The sequence below is a fragment of the Panthera tigris genome, chromosome B4 (genome assembly GCF_018350195.1).
Source record: "Panthera tigris isolate Pti1 chromosome B4, P.tigris_Pti1_mat1.1, whole genome shotgun sequence".
Taxonomy (NCBI): Eukaryota; Metazoa; Chordata; class Mammalia; order Carnivora; family Felidae; genus Panthera; species Panthera tigris.
The window spans coordinates 104,184,231-104,205,485 of NC_056666.1; the positions used below are offsets into that span (position 1 = coordinate 104,184,231).

The 21,255-nt window shown below is 35.8% G+C and overlaps 1 long non-coding RNA gene across 3 annotated transcripts in view; it reads left to right on the top strand.

Annotated features, from left to right (window-relative positions):
- Positions 1-19,179, top strand: part of LOC122240397 — a 62,244-nt gene extending 43,065 nt beyond the window's left edge. The window contains exon 4 of one of the 3 annotated variants that reach the window (XR_006220080.1): positions 19,081-19,179. This is a non-coding gene — a long non-coding RNA (uncharacterized LOC122240397). Of the gene's footprint in view, positions 1-2,420; positions 2,585-7,121; positions 7,273-19,080 lie in introns of those variants that run through there. The other 2 variants (XR_006220079.1, XR_006220078.1) reach the window with 2 other exon arrangements.
- The last annotated feature ends 2,076 nt before the right edge of the window (positions 19,180-21,255 follow it).

Genomic DNA, 21,255 nt, shown 5'->3' on the forward strand with positions numbered 1-21,255 from the left:
GACCTCATCAAAATAAAAAAGCTTCTGCACAGCGAAGGAAACAATCAGCAAAACTAAAAGGCAACCAACGGAATGGGAGAAGATATTTGCAAATGATATATCAGAGAAAGGGTTAGTATCCAAAATCTATGAAGAACTTACCAAACTCAACACTCAAAAAACAAATAATCCAGTGAAGAAATGGGCAAAAGACACTAATAGACACTTCTCCAAAGAAGACATCCAGAGAGCCAACCGACACATAAAAAATGCTCAACATCAGTCATCGTCAGGGAAATACAAATCAAAACCACAATGAGATACCACCTTACACTGTGGTAAGGCTAACATTAACAACTCAGGCAACAACAGATGTTCGCGAAGATGCGGAGAAAGAGGATCTCCTTTGCAGTGTTGGTGGCAATGCAAGCTGGTGCAGCCACTCTGGAAAACAGTATATATATATATACCTATATATATATATACCTATATATATGTAGGAGTATTACTCCACAATCAAAAAGAATGAAATCTTGCCATTTGCAGTACATAGATGGAACTAGAGTGTATTATGCTAAGTGAAATTAGTCAGTCAGAGAAAGACAAATATCATATGACTTCACTCATATGAGGAATTTAAGATAAAAAACAGGTGAACATAAGGGAAGGGAAGCAAAAATAATATAAAAACAGGGAGGCGGAAAAAACATAAAAGACTCTTAAATATAGAGAACAAATAGAGGTTTACTAGACGGGTTGTGGGAGGTGGGATGGTCTAAATGGGTAAGGGATATTGACGAATCTATTCCTGCAATCACTGTTGCACCATATGCTACCCAACTCGGATGTAAATTAAACAATAATTTTTTTTAATTTATAAAAATATGCTTTCGAAAGTAAATTTCCCCTTAAGACCAGTCTTCAGAGACAACTGTTTTAAAGAGCTTGTTACTGACAGCACAGAACCTGTTTGGGATTCTCTCCTTCTCCCTCTGTGCCCTTCCCCTTGCTCACACATGCTCCACCCCCCCCAAAATGAATAAATAAACATTAAAAAATAATAATTAGCTTTAGGTTTGTTACTTACTCTCCCTAACAGGAAAGGTGAAGATGCTTAGAGATCTCACCCTAGTGCATATTGGATTCTACTGGGAAGATTCTAAAAATCAGCAATGCATTATGCCAACTCCCAGAGATTTTCAACTGATTGGTTGGGCCCCCCCTTTTTTTTAAGTTACCCAGATGTTTCTCCTGTGCAGCCTGAGGGAGAATCTTTAGCTTAGAGAAAAGGGTTTGGTGGCAGTAAGAAAGCTTCACTTAGAACTGGTATCCATAGTGTTTTCTCCAGCCCCATTATAAGAAAAAACAAAATTACACAACTGACATTAATTGGGGATTTTCCTGAAAATTCCCCCATAATAAATGTTTATCACATACACCCACAGTGTTTGAAAGTGTCTATTCCCCCATACCCATAGGTATTATTAGTAATTTTCTCTTGTTTTCTTTTGTTAAAGTGGAGACAACCACTTTAACATTATTTCAATGTGTATCTTTTAAATCACCACTGTGACTAAACATCTTTTTATTTGTTCATTGTACATTGTGTCTTCTGTGAATTTATTGCCTTTTCATATTTGTTGCCCATTTTTTTATTAAGCTGGTCATCTTTATTTACAGAAACTATTTATATAGATATTATCCATTTTTCTTTTGTATACTCTCTCTATATTTTGTCCAGTTTTTCACTTCTCTTTCAACTTTTGTATAGTATTATTCCCTTTCTTTGAGTTGGCAAACCTGTCAGTGCTTCCTTTTCTTATTTCCTATCCTGCTAGAGTGGCTTCTTGTAATCCAATATTACTTTATAAAGACTTTATATTTCCTAATGTGTTTATGTTTTCATATATAAATCTCCAATCTTTCTGATTTAATTTAGTATAATGTGAGATAGGTAGCTAATTATTTGCCATTAATTTGCACAACACAAATTATTAAATTATCACAGCACATTTTCATGTTTGTAATCTGATCATCTAAAATTATGCATGTTGATTTTTAGGATTTTACCTGGTTAAATATGATTATTCTAGCTATTTTGCAATGACATTCAGGAAAAAATTAATAAGAAATGAATTAAAAGTTTTTTCCCTCAGTCTGAAATGCATTCATTATATCAGGAACTTTTGACACAAATACATTTTAGAGGTATTGTAAGTCCTTCAAGTTTGGATTTTAGAATTGAAAAATCAGAAACATCACATTCTGCAGCCATCACTTCTTTACAGTGCTGATGTGATGATCACTTTCTTGTGATCCAATTATGCTAATAAACTCCAAAAACAGAGTTTAACATATATTAACTGTTATCTTAATTAAAGAGCAAAAATTTGCAGAAAATAAGTACACGCAATAATTATTTCACTCCTTTAATTCTTTAGGTGAAGATTGATGCTGCAAATCTTCTGTTTGTGATAAAGCAACATGATCTTAGCAAGTAACTTAAATTTTCTAGGTCTCAATTTCCTTATTTTTAAAATAAAGAAAATAATACAGATTCCAAAGTGCTGTTACAAGCACATAGTAAAATAATGCCTGAAAAGTGCTCAGCAAAATGCTGTACATAAACCCAATATCCATCAAATAACAGTGTTTTCATTCCATTACTGTCGTTATCACCAACTATGTATATTATGAAACACGTGCTATCTTTTGACAGTTCTTTGTATTGTTTTCATAGGCAAACTCACCCTAGCCAAGTTTTGTCCCCACTACTTCATTGTTATTGTTTATGTCAATGTCACAAATGACTTCCATGAAACCAAATTCCACGCACACCTTTCTGACCTTGTATTTTCCTGTACTTCTTCCTCTCTCCATACTTAAAGCACTATCTCCTCTACGATCCTTTCTTCTCTATTGAACCTCTATGTGTTGAGGTGCTTCAAGCCTCAGCTTCAAGTCATCTTGTCAATATTCCCACAAAGTAACATTTCTAGCTAATTTCATGCAATTCATGGCTTTAAATACCAACTAAATAGCAATGGGTCCCAAATCCCTATCTTTATCCCTACACATTAACTTTCTTCTACCTCATGTCTCTGCACACATGTCAAACAAATATGTCAGACTTAACAAGGAAAAATCATAACTCCTGGCCTAGCTTCCTAAGCCTACCTCAAGTATATCCTGTCCAAATCTTCTGTTTCATATCCTAGAATTACAACTTTTTAAAATATACATATAAACTGGATCTTGTTTCATCTTTCCTTAATGTCTTCCAATAGATTCCCATTATACTTTGTTTTAAAAAATCCAAATCCATTTCCCTGGTTTACAACGGACACTCCATGGCCTTTTCCTCTCTCTTTGACATTACAGTAGTCCCTCCTTATCCATGGGGAATATGTTCCTGAAACTACAGATAGTACTGAACCCTATATATATTGTTTTTTCCTTTATATACATGCCTATGATAAAGTTTAATTTATAAATTAGGCACAGTAAGAGATTAACAGCAATAACTAATAATAAAATAAGGCAATTATAACAATATACTATAATAAAAATTATGTGAATGTGGTCTCTCTCAACATATCTTACTGTACTGTACTCACCCTTCATGTGATAATGTGAAATGATGAACTGCCTAGGTAAGGAGAGGAAGTGAGATCAATGACATAGGCATTGTGATGTAATGTTAGGCTACTTTTGACTTCTGGAGATATGTCAAAAGGAGGATCATCTGCTTCTAGGCTGCAGCTGACCATAGGTAACTGAAACCACAGAAAGTGACACTGTGAATAAAGGGACACTACTATATTTAATAATCCCCACCTCTGGTTCTCTACAATGCAGCAACATTAGCCTTCTTTGTATGTTCAAATACAACACAGTCCTAAACTTTCCCAGATTGTCACCTACATAGAGAGGCTACTTCTACAGTAGCCACACAATCTCTTTATCATAAGTCTCTTCATAGTCATTGGAATTATAAATTGTTTAATTGCTTGTTTGTTTATATCCTCCTACTAATGTAAGGTTGATCAAGGTAGGGATTTTCAAACTTTCATTCATATCTCAAAGAACAGAGCCTAGTATTCAAAAGAATATGCTAAATGCATAAACAAACATATCCCTCTCTACAGCAGAAAAATAAAACTTGAAGAGCTAGAGCAAAATATTTCACGGGGTGGGGGGAAGATATGTAATCACTTTCCTTGAAACTTTGGATACATTTCAAAATAAAATTTTCAATAAATTAGTGTTTATTAAATTGTTAAATACTACCTGGAAACCAACAAAACATTAGAATGATCTCTAACATCAACCAGTTCTCAATTAAGTGAAGAGACAACGGCACACATGAAAAGTTACATGTCAGGCAGCAAATATTAAATGCTACATGATACAAATATGAATAAAGAGAAATAGTGTAAGATTCAAATACATTTATTTCACAGGATAATTACCAGGAATAGTGATTTTGTTTTCTTCACCAATTAAAGTGTAGCCAGTGAAAATTTTTTGAGGATTTTGATGCCCAACTGAATATACAATCTGGTAACAAAATTTTGAGAAACTCTAAAGAATTCCTTCAGATAATTCAAGAAAAATAAAACAAAAAATGTAAATGTTGCTCACTAAGAAAAAATAATTAAACTAAAGTCATTTTCTGAAGGACTAGTGTTTGGAACAGAAAGAAAAAAGCCTGTGCTGTTTTGGACAGAAATTAGCACATTTGATTGTTCTGCCAAGTATATATATCTTGGGAATTATTTGAAAGCTAAGTGTATGTTTTATAGTTATAATTTTAAAATAAAATTTCATTCCATATTTCTAACTGGAGAGATTTCTGCCACATGTGTGTTTCCAAGAAAATTAAATTCCTTCCTCTAGAATAGCTCTCTCTACATTCATGACTTTTGTGGTGAATCTAAATAATGCAACTCAAATATAGTGATTTTTTAAAAAAATCATAGTGTAGGTAAGTTTGCCAGATTAATTTCTTCCTTGTTAGGAAGGTCTGAGATAGTATAGGGTCATCAAATACCTGGTAAAAGGATGTTATTACTGGGGAAAAGGTCACAGAAAATGAAAGTGTAAAAATAAATGTTACCTACTTTATTTTTTTGCAAATAGCCAGTCTGGATATCCACCAACAGCAAAGTTCTTTATTCTAAGAAGGCAGGGAGGGTCAATGTAAGTAGAGCCTATCAGCAAAAGACAAGAGTCCTCAATTCTCCCTGAAAACAACTCAGCATGATGTAGTCTTGAAGTCATCCTGTATGGCCATATCACCATGGTAACCTCCAGCTCAGGCTAGATGATGTCTGCAGAGCAGTAAGAACATTTCTTTAAAGAGAAGAATGCATGTAGGTCACACACACAAAAAATACAATGCAAGGGAATAAGAGATTCATTTATGGGGAAGTGCAAGCTGCATGTTGTAGCATGCAATATATGGACAACAAAACCTTTCCAAGTCTTTTATTATAGGAGACAAGCAAACATTTAACCCAGCTACTGCAACCGGGAGCATCTCTGAAATGGCAAGAAGGAAATAACCATAAAATAAAATGTGAATAATAGGGGGAAACTTCTCCTGGCTATATAATCCAGAAAAGTATCTTCCCATCTACAACCAAGGTGGGAGAAACTTCATTTCTCCTTTCTGGAGGTACAAAATACCCTTTGAGAAGCCATACATATCTATGCTCAGGTATTATTATGTAAGGCATTAGTGAAACACATCTGCATGTAAGGAAAGCTGTACTTCACTTATTAGCAATAATGCATGCATCTATATGAGAAATCAGCACAAACAAAAATAGAAATAATCATAGCACATGCTTTCATAATGCTTATTGTTTAGTAGACACTTTGAATATATTCATTTTTGTAATTCTTGTATCAATCTTGTAGTATAGGTGCTATTGTTTTCTTTCTTTTACAGTTAAAGAGCTAAAACACAGATAAGTAATTTTTCCAAGGCCACACAACTAATAAATGACTGATCCAGAATTCAAACTGAGACAGTGGCTCCAGAGTCCGTGTTCTTAACCACTGTGATAAGACTGTATTACCAACACAGAATTCCTTTTTCTTTAGGTACAAATGATAAAATGCCTCAAGTCTGCTTTTGTTAGTTACCTATTGCTGTGTTAACAAATGGCTGAAAACAATAAGCATTTATTATCTCAAAGTTTCTGTGTCAGAAATTCAGGAGTAGTTGGGCTGAATGGTTCTGGCTCAGGGTTCCTTACGAGGTTGCAATTAAAATGTTGGCGAGGCTATGGTCACAGAAAGGCTTGACTGGGGCTAAAAAATCTGCTTTCAAAATGGCTCATTCTCACAGCTGTTGGCAGGAACCCTCATTTCCTTAACACTTGGACTTCTGCATCTAGCAGTTTGTTTAGCCTAACAAAATGGCAGCTGGCTTCTGAGATCTTCTCCCAGAAGAGAGAGCAAAGCAGTAGCCAGAATGTCACATACTGTCACTTTGGACATATTCTACTGGTCATACGGAATCCCATATATTTATGAATGCCATAAATATAAGCAGGGGATCATAGAGAACCATCTGGAAGACTGCTGACCCTAGCTGTAATTTGAACTTCTTTGATTAATGTAAAGCAGGGCTGGGACTAAGGCAAGGAAAGCAAAGTGTCTAGGGGTCAAAATTTAAGGAGGCACTCATTCTCAGGTGCCAACCCTATACTTGCATGATGCGGAAAGTGAGTACTTCTTTATATTTTGCCCCTTAGGCTTCTTGCTTGCTTCATCATAGTACCAGCCTTGGAACAAAGGATAAACACTTTTCTGAGTTTGAATGTACTCTTTTCCGTATTATTTATTACCATTTGTTCCCACCCTTGAGAAGGCTTTCCAGGTGAAATGGAAAGTGGTGCTCAAACTAGGAGAGCAGGGAGAGATTGAAGAAAGAGGCAAATTACTCAGATTGGTAGGTGGTAGTTTTAATAAGCAAGGGAACTTACATACACAGCCTGTCTCTGTCAGCTGCAGGACGAGTAGATCTCTGCATCCCACAACCAAAATCATAAATGTTTATATAAAGGGGCTAACTGGGTTCAGTCACATATATGGTCCGGATAGTCTCAACAACACATTGCTCTCTCTAGGCTGTGTCCTTGAATATGGCTCTGGCAGTGGGGATGGTGGAGGAAAGTGGAGGGCATGAGGAGCCTCCAGGTGCCCAGCTCCAGCAGGTGATTTGGCAGTCGTCCTCTGGATGACCTCCTCCAACAAATACAAGATTGGAGTCATCACACATTTACCTAGTAAAGTGTTTATCTTATAATTTCGCTTGTCTTTAAATTTTAAAGATATTAAGCCAACGTTCTTGTCATAATATTTTCGTGCTTTCTGTCTCTAACATGAGGAATTTCTAATATTCATAGTTCTTTAACTTGTCTTATAAGACTAGAATGGAAATGTTTTTTTAAAAATTTATTTATTTATTTATTTATTTTGAGAGAGAGAGTGAGCAGGGGAGGGGCAGAGAGAGAGAGGGCGAGAGAGAGAATCCCAAGCATGCTCCACACCATCAGCACAGAGCCTGACATGGGGCTTGAACCCACAAACCGTGAGATCATGACCTGAGCTGAAACCAAAAGTCGGGCCCTTAACCTCCCTAAGGTAGAGTCCCTCCCTAAGGAATGGGGTGAAAACCTCAGGACAAGGGAAGGCAATCTGGCTATGTGCACGTGCATAACATTCCTCACGACTCTGTAACACAGACCACCCATTCAGACTGTATGTTACCATGTATGGGAGACAAAGGAGAAAAAACTGTACAAAAGGCAACCATCTGCTGTGCTCAGGGCTCAGCCTTTCACGTTTTAGCCCAGTGAGCCCATGCTGGCACAAATAAAGCTGCTTCCTGGAAAGAAAAGCCTCAGTGTCACTATTCTTTGTGTGTCTGCTCCAAACCAACTGAGCCACCCAGGTGTGCCAGAAGTGGTTTTTTAAAAGGGATCTTAACCTGGGGCACCTGGGTGGCTCAGGTGGTTAAGCCTCTGACTTCAGCTCAGGTCATGATCTCATGGTTCACGAGGGAGTTCAAGCCCGGTGTCAGGCACTGTGCTGACAACTCAAAGCCTGGAGCCTGCTTCAGATTCTGTGTCTCCCTCTGCCCCTTGCCCACTCCTGCTCTGCGTCTCTCTTTCTCAAAAATAAATAAACATTAAAAAAAAGCAATCTTAACCTGGAGTCCCATGAATGCTTGAATATTATAATATTTGAGTTATATATATGCCAGTTTTTCCTGGGTAGCAGTACACAATCTTAACCAAAAAAGGTTAAAACTGCTTCTTCATCATGAATTAAAGCATTATTTTTTTCAGACTTTGTGGTTTGCTCTCATTTGTCCTATGAAACTCAATTATTTTTATATGCAAGAATGTGATTTTCATCACTAATTGCTGCTCAACAATAAGAACTAAATTTTATTTCTTGAATTTAATTTTGTTGTATTGAACTTTATGAAAAAGATTTACATAACAAAAAATTTAAGTACACTAAAAATTTGTATTTTTATGTATATAATTGTATAAAATGAACACCAAATGAAATAATTTATCCTTACTCTAACATCAACTTCTTTTTTCACTCATTTTCTCCTAGTCATAGTCTAGCTGCACAGAATAAATCACAGTAGAGATACATTTGCTTTGTTTCTCACTAAACAAGAAGGATATCTAAATATTTTTTCTCTCTATGCTCTATACACCTCACCTTACCACTCAATTCTTAAAAGTATCAGTTCACATTTTTTTTAAGTTGACTTATTTGAGAGAGAGAGAGAGCAAGAGAGCATAAGCTGGGGAGAAGGGCAGAGAGAGAGAGAGAGAGAGAGAGAGAGAGAGAGAATCCCAAGCAGACTCACAGCACAGGGCAAAAACAGTCAGGTTTGCCAGACGTGCATGGCAAAAACTCACAAACTGCAAAATCATAACCTGCGCTGAAACCAAGAGTCAGATGCCTAACTGACTGAGCCACCCAGGCACCCCTCACATTTTGTTTTTAAAAGCTTTTTATTTCAGAAAATTCTAATCATATGCAAATTTGGGGACACTGGTAGAGTAAATTCTGTGTACCATTACCCAGCTACGAGAATTTTCAATCACTTTATAAATTCTGAATCAGAAGCTATTTTGCAGAGACATTTCATCTTTTCAAACCTCACTAAATTATGAGATTAGATCTTTAAATTACAATCTTAATTTTTAAAGCATTTCACAACTCCATGAGAGATATTCACGGTGTTCTGGTACATTATAAGGTAGCCTGCATCACCTTGGGAAGGATACTTTCCATGGACCAGAGTTGACAGAGACAAGATTGAACCAAACATCTTTGAGTTACCCAAGAGACTAGACTGTGTTAAAAATTTCAGACTGTTATATTAATTAGATACAAAATCATATTATAAGAGGTCAAAAATCATCCTAAATTGACTTAAAAAATAGCAAAGCCTCAAGAATAATCAATTAATGGTGGCTCATCTTTTTCATTTGCTTCAATCATTGTAAGAATGTATTTTTAAAGAAAAAAAAACTTAGAAGTTTGTAAAATGATAAATCTGAAGAAAAAAAGAAAAAGCCAAAATGCATTTTGTTATCTGAGACCTGGGGAGAGTAGCTGTTGACCGCTGAGTTCAATTAAGTTTCAGAGAATAAAGTCAGAATTAGCAAATCCTTAACAAGCCACTCTGGCAGGAAGTTAATTTTTGATTAAATGACATGATTATAGAGTGAGGTAGTTTAATTCAGAGGGAGATACTGGAGGGCATCCAAATATATTACTTACTTATTTCTAAGAATTAAAGAACAACTTAAAATAGCATAATATGATATTTAAACAGCATTAAAATAACAACTTAAAAATTGGTAGCAACTAGATCTCTGGCTAAATATTAAAAATTAGTGTGGGTTTGGCAATGTAATTCATACTAATGTATTTTTTAAACTTTTGTTTCGAATATTGCAAAAATTTTCCGTTGCTAATTTGAATACATGTATACATGAAAGAGGTCACAGTGAAGCCCACACTTCAGAGAGAATTGATAGTAGTAATGAAAAGAAAACAGGACTAGGTATGAAAATATAAAGAATGTACCTTCAGCTCTTTCTCTAAATGCTTACATCTTTGGGCCTCAAAATCTTATTTTTTTAAAGTTTATTTATTTATTTTGGAGGGGGCCAGAGATAAAGGGAGAGAGCATCCCAAGCAGGCCCCATGCTGTCAGTGCAGCCCCCAACAGAGGGCTCAGTCCCACAAGCTGTGAGATTATGACCTGAACTGAAATCAAGAGTTGGACACTTAACTGACTGAGCTATCCAGGTGCCCCTGGGCTTCAAAATCTTCAATGTAAAAAGTATTGGGCTAAACTAAGTTAAATAGATGATTGATGATTAAGCTAAAATTTCAAATAAGAAGATTCTCTGTCTCTCAAAACAAATAAATACAACTTAAAAAAAAGAAGAAGAAAAGCAGCGCCTGGAAGGCTCAGTCTGTTAAGTGTCTGACTCTTGGTTTTGGCTCAGGTCATGATTTTACAGTTTGTGGGATCAAGCCCTACATCAGGCTCTGTGCTGACAGCACGGGGGTTCTTGGGATTCTCTCTCCCTCTCTCTGTGCCCCACTCCCCATCTCTCTCTCTCTCGCTCTCAAAATAAATAAATAAAACTTAGGGAAAAAAATAAGATTAATATACACAATATGAAAAGATGATTAATCTTATAGTTCTATTTAAGCTTCTCTTTTCAAAACCAAATTTATAGATAAATTCTATTGTGACAAAAGTATTACCTGTCTGTACTGAACTGATATGCAGACAGAAGGGAAAAAGTATGTTACAGTATGATAATGTTAGTATATGACATCACTGTCTTTATACCAAAGAATAAAAATACGTATTCAACATAAACTGATCTAGCATACCTCACTTATTATTAAAGCTGTACTAACACCTCTTAATATACCTCTTTTGCAAATCCAGTTAATAGTCGTCATTTGGGATGCAACAATTAATCAAGTTATCGGACTTTTGAGAAACAATTGTGACTAGCCTGGATTATTTAACACATTCAGGGACAAGGCTTATTTTATTACAGATTCTGGGTAGGAAGCAGAAAATACTCTAGGTCTATAGTTATTAAAGTGTGGTCTCTTGTTCAGCAAAGACCTTTGTATCCTGCTCCCATATTTAATATATCTTGTATATGTTGTGTATGTATATATATATATATATATATATATATATATATATATATCTTGTATATATATATATATCTTGTATATATATATGTCTTGTGTATGTATATATATCTTGTATATATATATCTTGTATATATATATCTTGTATATATATATCTTGTATATATATATCTTGTATATATATATCTTGTATATATATATCTTGTATATATATATCTTGTATATATATATCTTGTATCCTGCTCCCATATTTAATAAATCAAAAATTCTGAGAATGGAGCTAGGTAATCTGTGTTTCTATAAGTCCATCATGTCCTTTTGAAGGACACTAAAGTTTGAGAACCATTGCTCTAGAGATCTTATGTAAGAATAAATTAAATACATGTTAGGAAATTACAGGATCATTATGAAGTCTGTAGGAGCAAGCTCTGCACTGTGCCTCCAGAAATTAAAAAAACAGGATAGAACTGACCCACTGGGGAATTACCACCTCTGAATCCACGACTGGAACAACTGATTTCAAGAACATAAACTCCAACTTCAGGGGACATTGGGATGTTGACATTAGGGAGCCATCTTTACCGTCTCCCTGTGTGTGCCTCAGTACCAGAAGTTGGAGGATGGAGTCTGAGAAGCAACAGTGGAAGGATCTCATCTCTCCATGAATTTGTTTCTCACAGAATAACAGTCAAGGGAGACACAAAGATTGCTTCTGCCTCTCAAATCTCAACACGCAACCAGAAACAAAGCTACATGGGCATAGGCTTAGTGCTCCCATTGCCATGAAACAGGCAACAGAATTAAATCACTGGTTGGACATGATGCATCCTGTTTTAAAGTATGTAACTAGAATTCTCTAACTGTTATTGTTTGGTTTTATCACTGTGTTGAAGCATAACTTAAGAAATACTAAGGAATAAAGGTTTAGAAGCAATTCAGATATTTAAAAGGAATTGCCATGAATTTGTTACATGTCATTGTCCTCATTTATGAATTTATACACTTGTATATTTATTGACTAGATTGAACAAGTGAAATAATGCACAGCTATACCCTCGGAAATACATGTAAGCAATTTATATAGAGATGACACATACATAGATACAGAGCAATAACTTACTTACAATTATAGAATACAGTATTTTACTCTTTATATACTGTAACTGAGGTAGAGTATAATATATTCATTTTCATGTGAAGAAACCCAGTCTCAAAATTATAAAATTCCACATAGTTACATAGCTGAATAATAAGTAAAAGAATGCATGTCTTCTAACTCCTGGACCAGTGTTTATTCCAACACATTTTAATGCCATGTCTATATGTCCTCTGAGAATTTTTACAGCACCAACACAGCATGACAGGATAAAATGGGTACTGAGCCAGGTCAGGCAAATAATGTGAGTATAGGGTAAACCAGAGTGAAGCCCTGGGCTAGGGAGGAGTTTTAAATAACAGATCAAAACTAAATGAAAATATTGAAAATCTAATGCAATTCCAAGTATATTTATATATTAGTCAAAACAAGTTTGGCTATGCTGAGATAACAAAGAAACTCAACGTCTCTGTGACCTAAAGCAATAAATGTTTATTTCTTGCTCCATTGAGGGATGCATGGAAACCCTAATCTGGTATATCTTCATTCCAGGAACTTAAGCTGACGAAGCATCCATTAACTATTGCTGATCATCAAGGCAGAGGAAAAGCACACTCTAGAGAGTCTTTTCCTGGTATTTAAAGGACACACATCACTACTGCTCACACCTCATTGACCAGAATAAATCACATGATATCACCCAACTACACAGAGCTAGGAGAGGTACAATCCTCTCTCATGCTTGCAAAGTAGAAAGATAGAAATATGTGGTGAATAGCATAATGATTACCACAATGTCAAAGCCAAATTAATAAATAAAGCTTCTGGGGCACCTGGGTGGCTCAGTTGATTGAGTGACTTCTGTTCTGGCTATGATCTCATGGTTGGTGAGTTTGAGCCCCACATCGAGCTCACTGGTGTCAGCACAGAGCCTGCTTCTTTTTCAGATCCTCTGTCCCACCCCACCCCCCGCCACGCACACACTCTCTCTCTCTCAAAAATAAAAAATAAACATTTTTTAAAAATAAGTAAATAAAGATTTTACCAAGAACTTGGAATTGAAGGTCAGAGCCATACAATTAGGGTAGTGGAAATAATATCAGTGAGTAACTGTTTTTTCAACCTGGTCATGGAGAAGCAGAAGTCAGTCTACAAAGAAAGAAAAAGTAAGGCAGATGTTCACAGTAAACCAGAGAAAAGTGACAGATTAGGAGTTCTGTTGGCTTTCTTGATCTTGCCTCTAGTCATTTGAGAGCCCTAGATGCCATTTTCCATTGGATAAATCAATATGTATCATCAAATTTCCTGTTTTTCCTAAATTTGCTCAAGTTGATTTTTGTTGTTTGCAATCAACAGAATTTTTTTTCAAATATTTTTTTAAAGTCTTTTTATTGTTTATTTATTTTTTGAGAGAGACAGAGAGCACAAGAGCAAGTACAAGCGGGGGAGGGGCAGAGAGAAAGGGAGACACAGAATCTGAAACAGGCTCCAGACTCTGAGCTGTCAGCTCAGATCTAGACACAGGGCTCAAACCCACCAACCATGAGATCATAACCTGAGCCAAAGTCAGACGCTTAACCAGCTGAGCCACCTAGGCACCACTCAACAGGACTTTAATTAAGGCAATGATACCAGTTAATTCTTTAATATTTCTCTATCAAGTAAAATATAATATAGACTCTAACACGATATACAGAAGTAGTTTCTCATATTAGAGGGCCTTGCTTTTTCTTCCCCATCATATAACATACGGAGACACAAAATTATTTTAGACTTGGAATTACTATCACAATACTAAAAAAAAGTAAGATGATGGTATTAGAGAATTTGGATCTTTTTCTCAAATTTAAAAAAATTGAATCCCATTCATCTAAGCAGGCACTAATGAAAACGAATTATCAGTTTTTTTAAGTTTTTTTGGCCAAAACAAAAACAAAAAACAATAAAATCCTTTTTTAAATTTTTTTGATGTTTATTTATTTTTGAGAAAGAGATAGCATGAGTGGGGGAGGGGCAGAGAGAGAGGGAGACACAGAACCTGAAGCAGGCTCCAGGCTCTGAGCTGTTCTCACAGAGCCGGACGTGGGCTTGAACTCATGAACCATGAATTCATGACCTGAGCTGAAGTCGGACACTTAACCCACTGAGCTACCCAGGCACCCCTAAGATCCTTTTTTAAGAGCTGAAAAAGTGCCAAATGAACAAACTTAATTAATTAAATTAAAATTTTAAATTATTAAAATAAAAATCATATCAGCCAGAGACTAAATTATTAGAATGTATAATGATATTGAGACAGAGAAATAGAAGATAAAGCTTAAAAAGGAGAGAGAGGCAAACCAAGAAACAGACTCTTTTTTTTTTTAGCTTTATTAATTTTGATAGAGAGGGGCAGGGAGGGACAGAGAGAGGGAGAAAGAGAATCCCAAGCAGGCTCTGCACTGTCAATGCAGAACCTCACACAGGCTCAAACCCACAAACCTTGAGATCATGACCTGGGCCAAAATCAAAAGTCAGACATTTAACTTACTCAGCCACTCAGGCACTCCCCCCACCTTCTTTTTTTTAAACTTTATTTATTGATTTTAAGAGAAAGAGAGAGAGAGAGAGAATGAGCAGGGGAGGGGGAGAGAGAGGGAAACAGAGAGAATCTAGAAACAGACACTCAACTATAGAGAATCAATTGATGGTTATCAGAAGGGAGGTGGGTGGGGGGATGGGTTAAAAAGGTGATAGGGATTAAGGAGTGCACTTGTGATGAGCACAGGGTGATATATGGAAGTGTTGTATCACTATATTATACACCTGAAACTATTACACTGTATGTTAACTGACTGGAATTTAAATAAAAAATTAAAAAGAAGAGAGGAGAGAAGAGAAGAGGGGAGGGGAGGAGAGGGGAGGAGAGGACAGGACAAGAGAGGAAAGAAGAGAAGAGATTTTTTTAAGATCCATAACATGAAACATTCAGGAACAGTTTATATCAACACTACATTTTCTTAAGGAAAACTGTTTCCATACATTCTCCAGTTGGAAAGTAACAATTCTGGGAGACAACCTTTGTTTGATTAATTTTATAACCAAGAATATTATTTGGTTCATAGTTTGAAAAAATTAGAGAATCATGGTTAGAGGCTGTTGGATAATCCAAACTGTCAGTTTGGTTTAAACATTTCTGAAAAAACAAAGTAATTTGACCAGAACTGCCAAAAATATGCCAACTACTTTAGTGCATGCTTGAATAAACATGAAACAGTATTTGAAAATACTGATTAAAGATAAGATTTTGTTATATATTTATTAGATTCCATTCAAAAAATTTTTATCTTAGTAGGAGAGACAATAATGCTTTTAAATATCAAATAATGAAATCGGTTTCTTAGAAAATGTAACATAAATAAGAGTATGATATTAATTATACAAAGGTTAAGTTTAATGATCGGAAGTAGAACACACTGCCTACCATAAAATAGTGATTCAGGGGTGCCTGGGTGGCTCAGTCGGTTAGGCATCCGACTTTGGCTCAGGTCATGATCTTGTAGTCTGTGAGTTAGAGCCCCGTGTCGGGCTCTGTGCTGACAGCTCAGAGCCTGGAGCCTGTTTCAGATTCTGTGTCTCCCTCTCTCTCTGACCCTCCCCCATTCATGTTCTGTCTCTCTCTGTCTCAAAAATAAATAAATGTTAAAAAAAAATTTGTTTAAAGATAGTGATTCAATAATTATATATTCTTGTATAATCCCTTAATTTTCAGTAGCAAATCATACTTGTCTATACACAATATTTTAAAATATTTTTCTTTGCTATTTACATAGGATATTAAAACTGTGATTTTTTTATCACTCATAATCTCTAGTCTCAAGTAGATTAAAAAATATTAACTGGCCATAAACATTAGCAGATAGCGACCTGGTGATGAGTGGTTCTCTGCAATGTGGTGGTATTGATTTATTTTTAAAATAATTGAATGTCTACTGAGTGCCAGACTTTAAGTGCTTGGGATTCATCTGGGAACATGACAGGCAAGGTCTTTACTTTAGAAAATGTTATGAACTAGTTAGAAAAATATTCTAAAACCAAAAAAAAAAAAAATGTATGTATGACATAAGGGCTATGAAGAAAATTTAAATTGAGCAAAATGACAATATAATACATCTACATCACTTGTCAGCACTCAAACTGAGTACTCTAACCACCTCTTAACTTCATCTCATAAACTTGAGATTGCAGGGTCTATAAATACTTTTAGCGTATGTACACAGCAATAACTGTTTTTCCACACAAAATCATCCACACAAAATCATCCATAAACTGGAGGAATAGTAACTTTTAAAATCTGTTTTACAAATTAGAAAACAACAAGCTTCAGCCACCTTAAATGGCTGGCCCGGCTCAAGTAGCTGGGACTTGAACCTAGGTGCATCGAAGAAAACTTGATTAAAATTATTTGACATGGCAGGCAAATGATGGATATACATGACTATAGCATAGCCCTGACTGAAGAGTGTTTCATCCAGGATATAGTTCACCATCCTTAATTGCTGGGTAGAAGTAGTCATGCTTCATCAAAAATAACCTACAAAAAAATCTAACCGTTGGAAAACATGAGTGTGGAAATAAGTCAAAGGGTTGGTCTCAACGTCATTCTTCCTTCTAGTAAATGTCTACCTCCAGAAGCCATGAGAGATTGCATGCAAAAAAGATTTAGGTCATCTATCTTAATCTTTAAACTTCCCTGTTATAATTTACAGACATTATCAAAGGTGAATGGGAGAACCAGAGAGTGAGCTTAAGACAGAACTTTTGCAGGGACTTCCTTGTTTTCCCCACGCATGACTGACACTCACTGGATGGGTTCCCCACAGCCCCGGTAGTCATAAAAAGAGTCCTACTCGGCATTCCATCAAGACAAGGCAAGTGGCTCTTTTTACCAGTTTAAATGTGAGTTGATACAAGTAGCTTCTGGGGAACATCGATGTGCTAAATAGCTTTTGGAGAAACGGACTTAAAAAGCTAATTGAGAGGCAATCCAGTAGATTTCTCTAGAGGTACACTAGATAGATTGTCGAAGTGACAAAAAGGGTTGCTAAATACCTGGAGGGATCATCTTCTAAATGAGATTCAAAATGGAAGTGTTCATGTTGATGCTAAAAGGCCTATTACTGGTTAGTGTCCACAGCAGGACAGAACAATTAGGAAATTTAGGAATAGCTTTCATTTGTGCCTCCAATAATGTAGGTAAGGTTTACAAATCAAGTTCTTCCTTGCTTCAATGAATTCATGTTTATTAATAAATACAAAAGTATTTGAAGTATATTTGATTGCATTGCACTCTATGCCTCAGGGAAATCTCTTACATATATATCACTAATTGAAACATTACCAATTGCATAAAATAGCATTTAACCATTAGAATCAAAATAATACAAAGGGAATCATTCATTAATTTTTGAATTCCATATCTTTACTCTCCTCCCAGAATTTTCTAATGGACAAGGTCAATTACCTTGGAGAATATGCTTCTACACTGGTTTTTTGTACATAGGACTCTGGTTATTGGAGGAGATCATTTAGAGGATGTGACCACCAGTTGATTCCAAGCTGGACCTAGACAATCAGGTGCTCCTCACCTCATCCTCTGTTTTTGGAATGTGTGTTCTGCCCAACCGTTCCATAGCTGGTGCCATTTCAAGGATGCAACCTTGAAAGAGAAGTGCATTACTGAGAACATCTAGACATGATTAAACCCAGTTAGGGTCTCTTTATAAACTTTTAAGAGGCTTGTGCAGAGATCTGCTTGTCTTGAAGCCACCCAAGACAAGCTTCATAGATAAGTGCCCTTGCTTATTAAAACTGCCCCTGCCAATCTATAGTTGCCTGTCTTTCTTAGGTCTCTCCTTGCCTTTCCTGTATGGGGGCCAGTTTCAGATTTCACCTCGGAAATTCTTGAGGTTTTGAACCAACACCACTCAAGCAAAGTGCTAGTAAATGAAGACAAGACCCCAGTAATCTCTGTGACAATCATATTTGCGACATTTCCCTCCAAAGCTCCCATCCAATCCTAGCATAGGCCAGACCCTATTGTGGAGCCTATTGGGCTCAGAGGAAGTGGCCATGTATGTGCTATGAAGGTGGAATGTAGGGGATGTAAGTTCATCAGACAGCCCCAACACAAGGCCCCTGTGTAAGCACCTGGTCCCAAATCCAGAACTGATATTCTCCCAAATTCAAGCTCACTGATTACAATGCTTCGGACATGAGAAGCACTCAATCAATACTTGTTTAAGTGTTTAATTAATTAGCTAATGATAAAGGTAAGTGGGAGAACCCAAAAAAGTAAGCATAATCATGTGACATTTTAAAAGCAAGCAAAACAAAAAGCATCAAGAAAAATGGAGAACCTTCTATTTAATATGCCTTTGATAAGTCATATAATATGCAACATGTTAAAACTGACAAAATCTTAAGACAACAAGGGAGTCTATGAGTGCATTAGATCCACTCACTTCAAAATTCATTTTGAAATTTCTAAGCTTTCCAGCAAAATCGTCCTCTCATCTTTTCTTGAAAATAGCTACACATATTCCTGAGCAAATTGACATGAAAGTTTTATAAACCTAATGGTGTTGGATATAAAAGAGATGATTAATCACTGTCACTTTGAAACTTAATTTTTCTTACTTTCACAATATATTGTTTATAAGAACTGTTTCATTTTTATTTTTCTCAAAATTGTAAATATAAAAATTAAAATCTTTTCTTTGTAGAAATTTTGGGAAACTGTGGAAATCTTGAAGAGAAAAAGACAACTTGTGTTCCTATCAACCTGCATCCCAGCATTAAACTTTCTTTAATATTTTGATATATTTCCTTCTGGACTTTTTTAATTCACAAATTTAAATAAAATTAAGTTTATTTATTCAATGTGTGTGTGTGTGTGTGAGTGTGTGTGTGAGTGTGTGTGTGTGTGTGTGTATGAGTGGCTCAGTCAGCTGAGCATCTGACTTTGGTTTAGGCTCAGGTCATGATCTCATGGTTCATGAGTTCAAGCCCCATGTTGGGCTCCATGATGATGGTGTGGAGTCTGCTTAGGATTCTCTTTCTCCCCACTCCTCCTGGCTGCCCCTCCCCTGCTCATGATCTTTGAAAGAGAGAGAGAGAGAGCCTGTATATATACATATGCAATGGAGTACTACTTGGCAATGAAAAATAATGAAATCTTGCCATTTGCAACAATGTGGATGGAACTGGAGGGTATTATGCTAAGCGAAATAAGTCAGTCAGAGAAAGACAAATATATGATTTCACTCATGTGTGGAATTTGAGAAATGCACCAGATGAACATAGGAGAAGGGAAGGAAAAATAAGATAAAAAGAGAGAGGAAGGCAAATCATAAGAGACTCTTAAATACAGAGAACAAACTGAAGGTTGCTGGAGGGGAGGGGATAGAAGGATGGATTAAATGGGTGATGGGCATTAAGGAGGGCACTTGTTGGGATTTGTTAGGACCATTCCAGGGAACTAACACACATGTGAACAAATTATGATTTATGTAACCATTCTCAGACACACAGGAATTTTTCCCATTTTTTTCTTTTGCTATCATAAGTAAGGCTAGAATCCTTGACATTCATTCATTCATTCAATAAATATTTATTAAATACCTACTATATGCCAGATACTCTTGCAGATAATTGGAGGTACAAGACATCAGCACAAGATAAAGATTTCAGTCCTGTTATCCAATGAAAAATACACATGATAAATATGTAAATTATAGGGTATGTTAGAAGATGTTATGTGCAAAGTAATAAGAATAGAATAAGGAAGTTTGGGATGTAAAGGTGGGATTTGCAATTTAAATAGGTTGGTTAGGGAAGGTCTTACTGAATAGTTGACTGTTAAGATGGATGAGAAGGCAGTGAGGGAGCTATCCACAATTATCCCAGAAAGAACTTCCAGATAAAGGAAAGGGTCAATGTAAAGTGTCAGCTTCTGAACATGTCTTTAGGGATAAATTCCTAGGAATGCAATTACCAAGTCAAAGTGCACAGATATTTTTAAACCTCTTGATAAATATCATCTGCCTGAAAGATTGCATCAGAATAGACACTCACTAGAAACGCATGAGAAATGACTTCCCAAATTAAAACACTATATACAATTGTTTTTAACTGCTATACTGAAAGGTTAAAACAAAAACTAAAAAACAAAATCTGTAATGATCTGAAATGTGCATTTTCTTTTTTTTTTATTTTTTTAACATTTATTCATCTTTGAGAGACAGAGAGAGAAAGAGCATGAGCGGGGAAGGTGCAGAGAAAGGGGGACACAGAATCCAAAGCAGGCTCCAGGCTCTTAGCAATCAGCACAGAGCCCAACGCGGGGCTCGAACCCATGAACTGAGAGATCATGACCTGAGCCGAAGTCGGACTCTCAACCGACTGAGCCACCCAGGCACCCCTGAAATTTGCATTTTATGATGAGAATTTTTTTTGTATATGTAATAATCATTTGTAGTTTTAAGAAAGGCCTATGTTTTGAAGTGTATGCTCTTTTCAATATTGAGCTGTGATCTATAACCTTTAATATGTGGTACAAACATTTTTTTTCCCATTTGGAACTTGCCTTTTAAGTTTGATTATGTTTATTTTGACATGCATAAATATTTTTAAGTTTAGGTAGTAAAATATATACTTTTTTTTCTTTATGATTCATTTTGAGGTAATGTTCACTTATTTCCTATCTCCAAGAAAAGGTGAATAATCTAGTATATTTTTTTCTAGCTGTTTTATACCTGTTTTCAATTAAGTCCATTTTGCAAAGACACTTACAACTTTTCATGAAAGATGACTGGAATCTTAACATTAGTTAAATATGTGTTTCTTGAAAAATTCAAAATTCAAATGCTCCTCTCAGGTAAAATATTTTGAAAATAGAA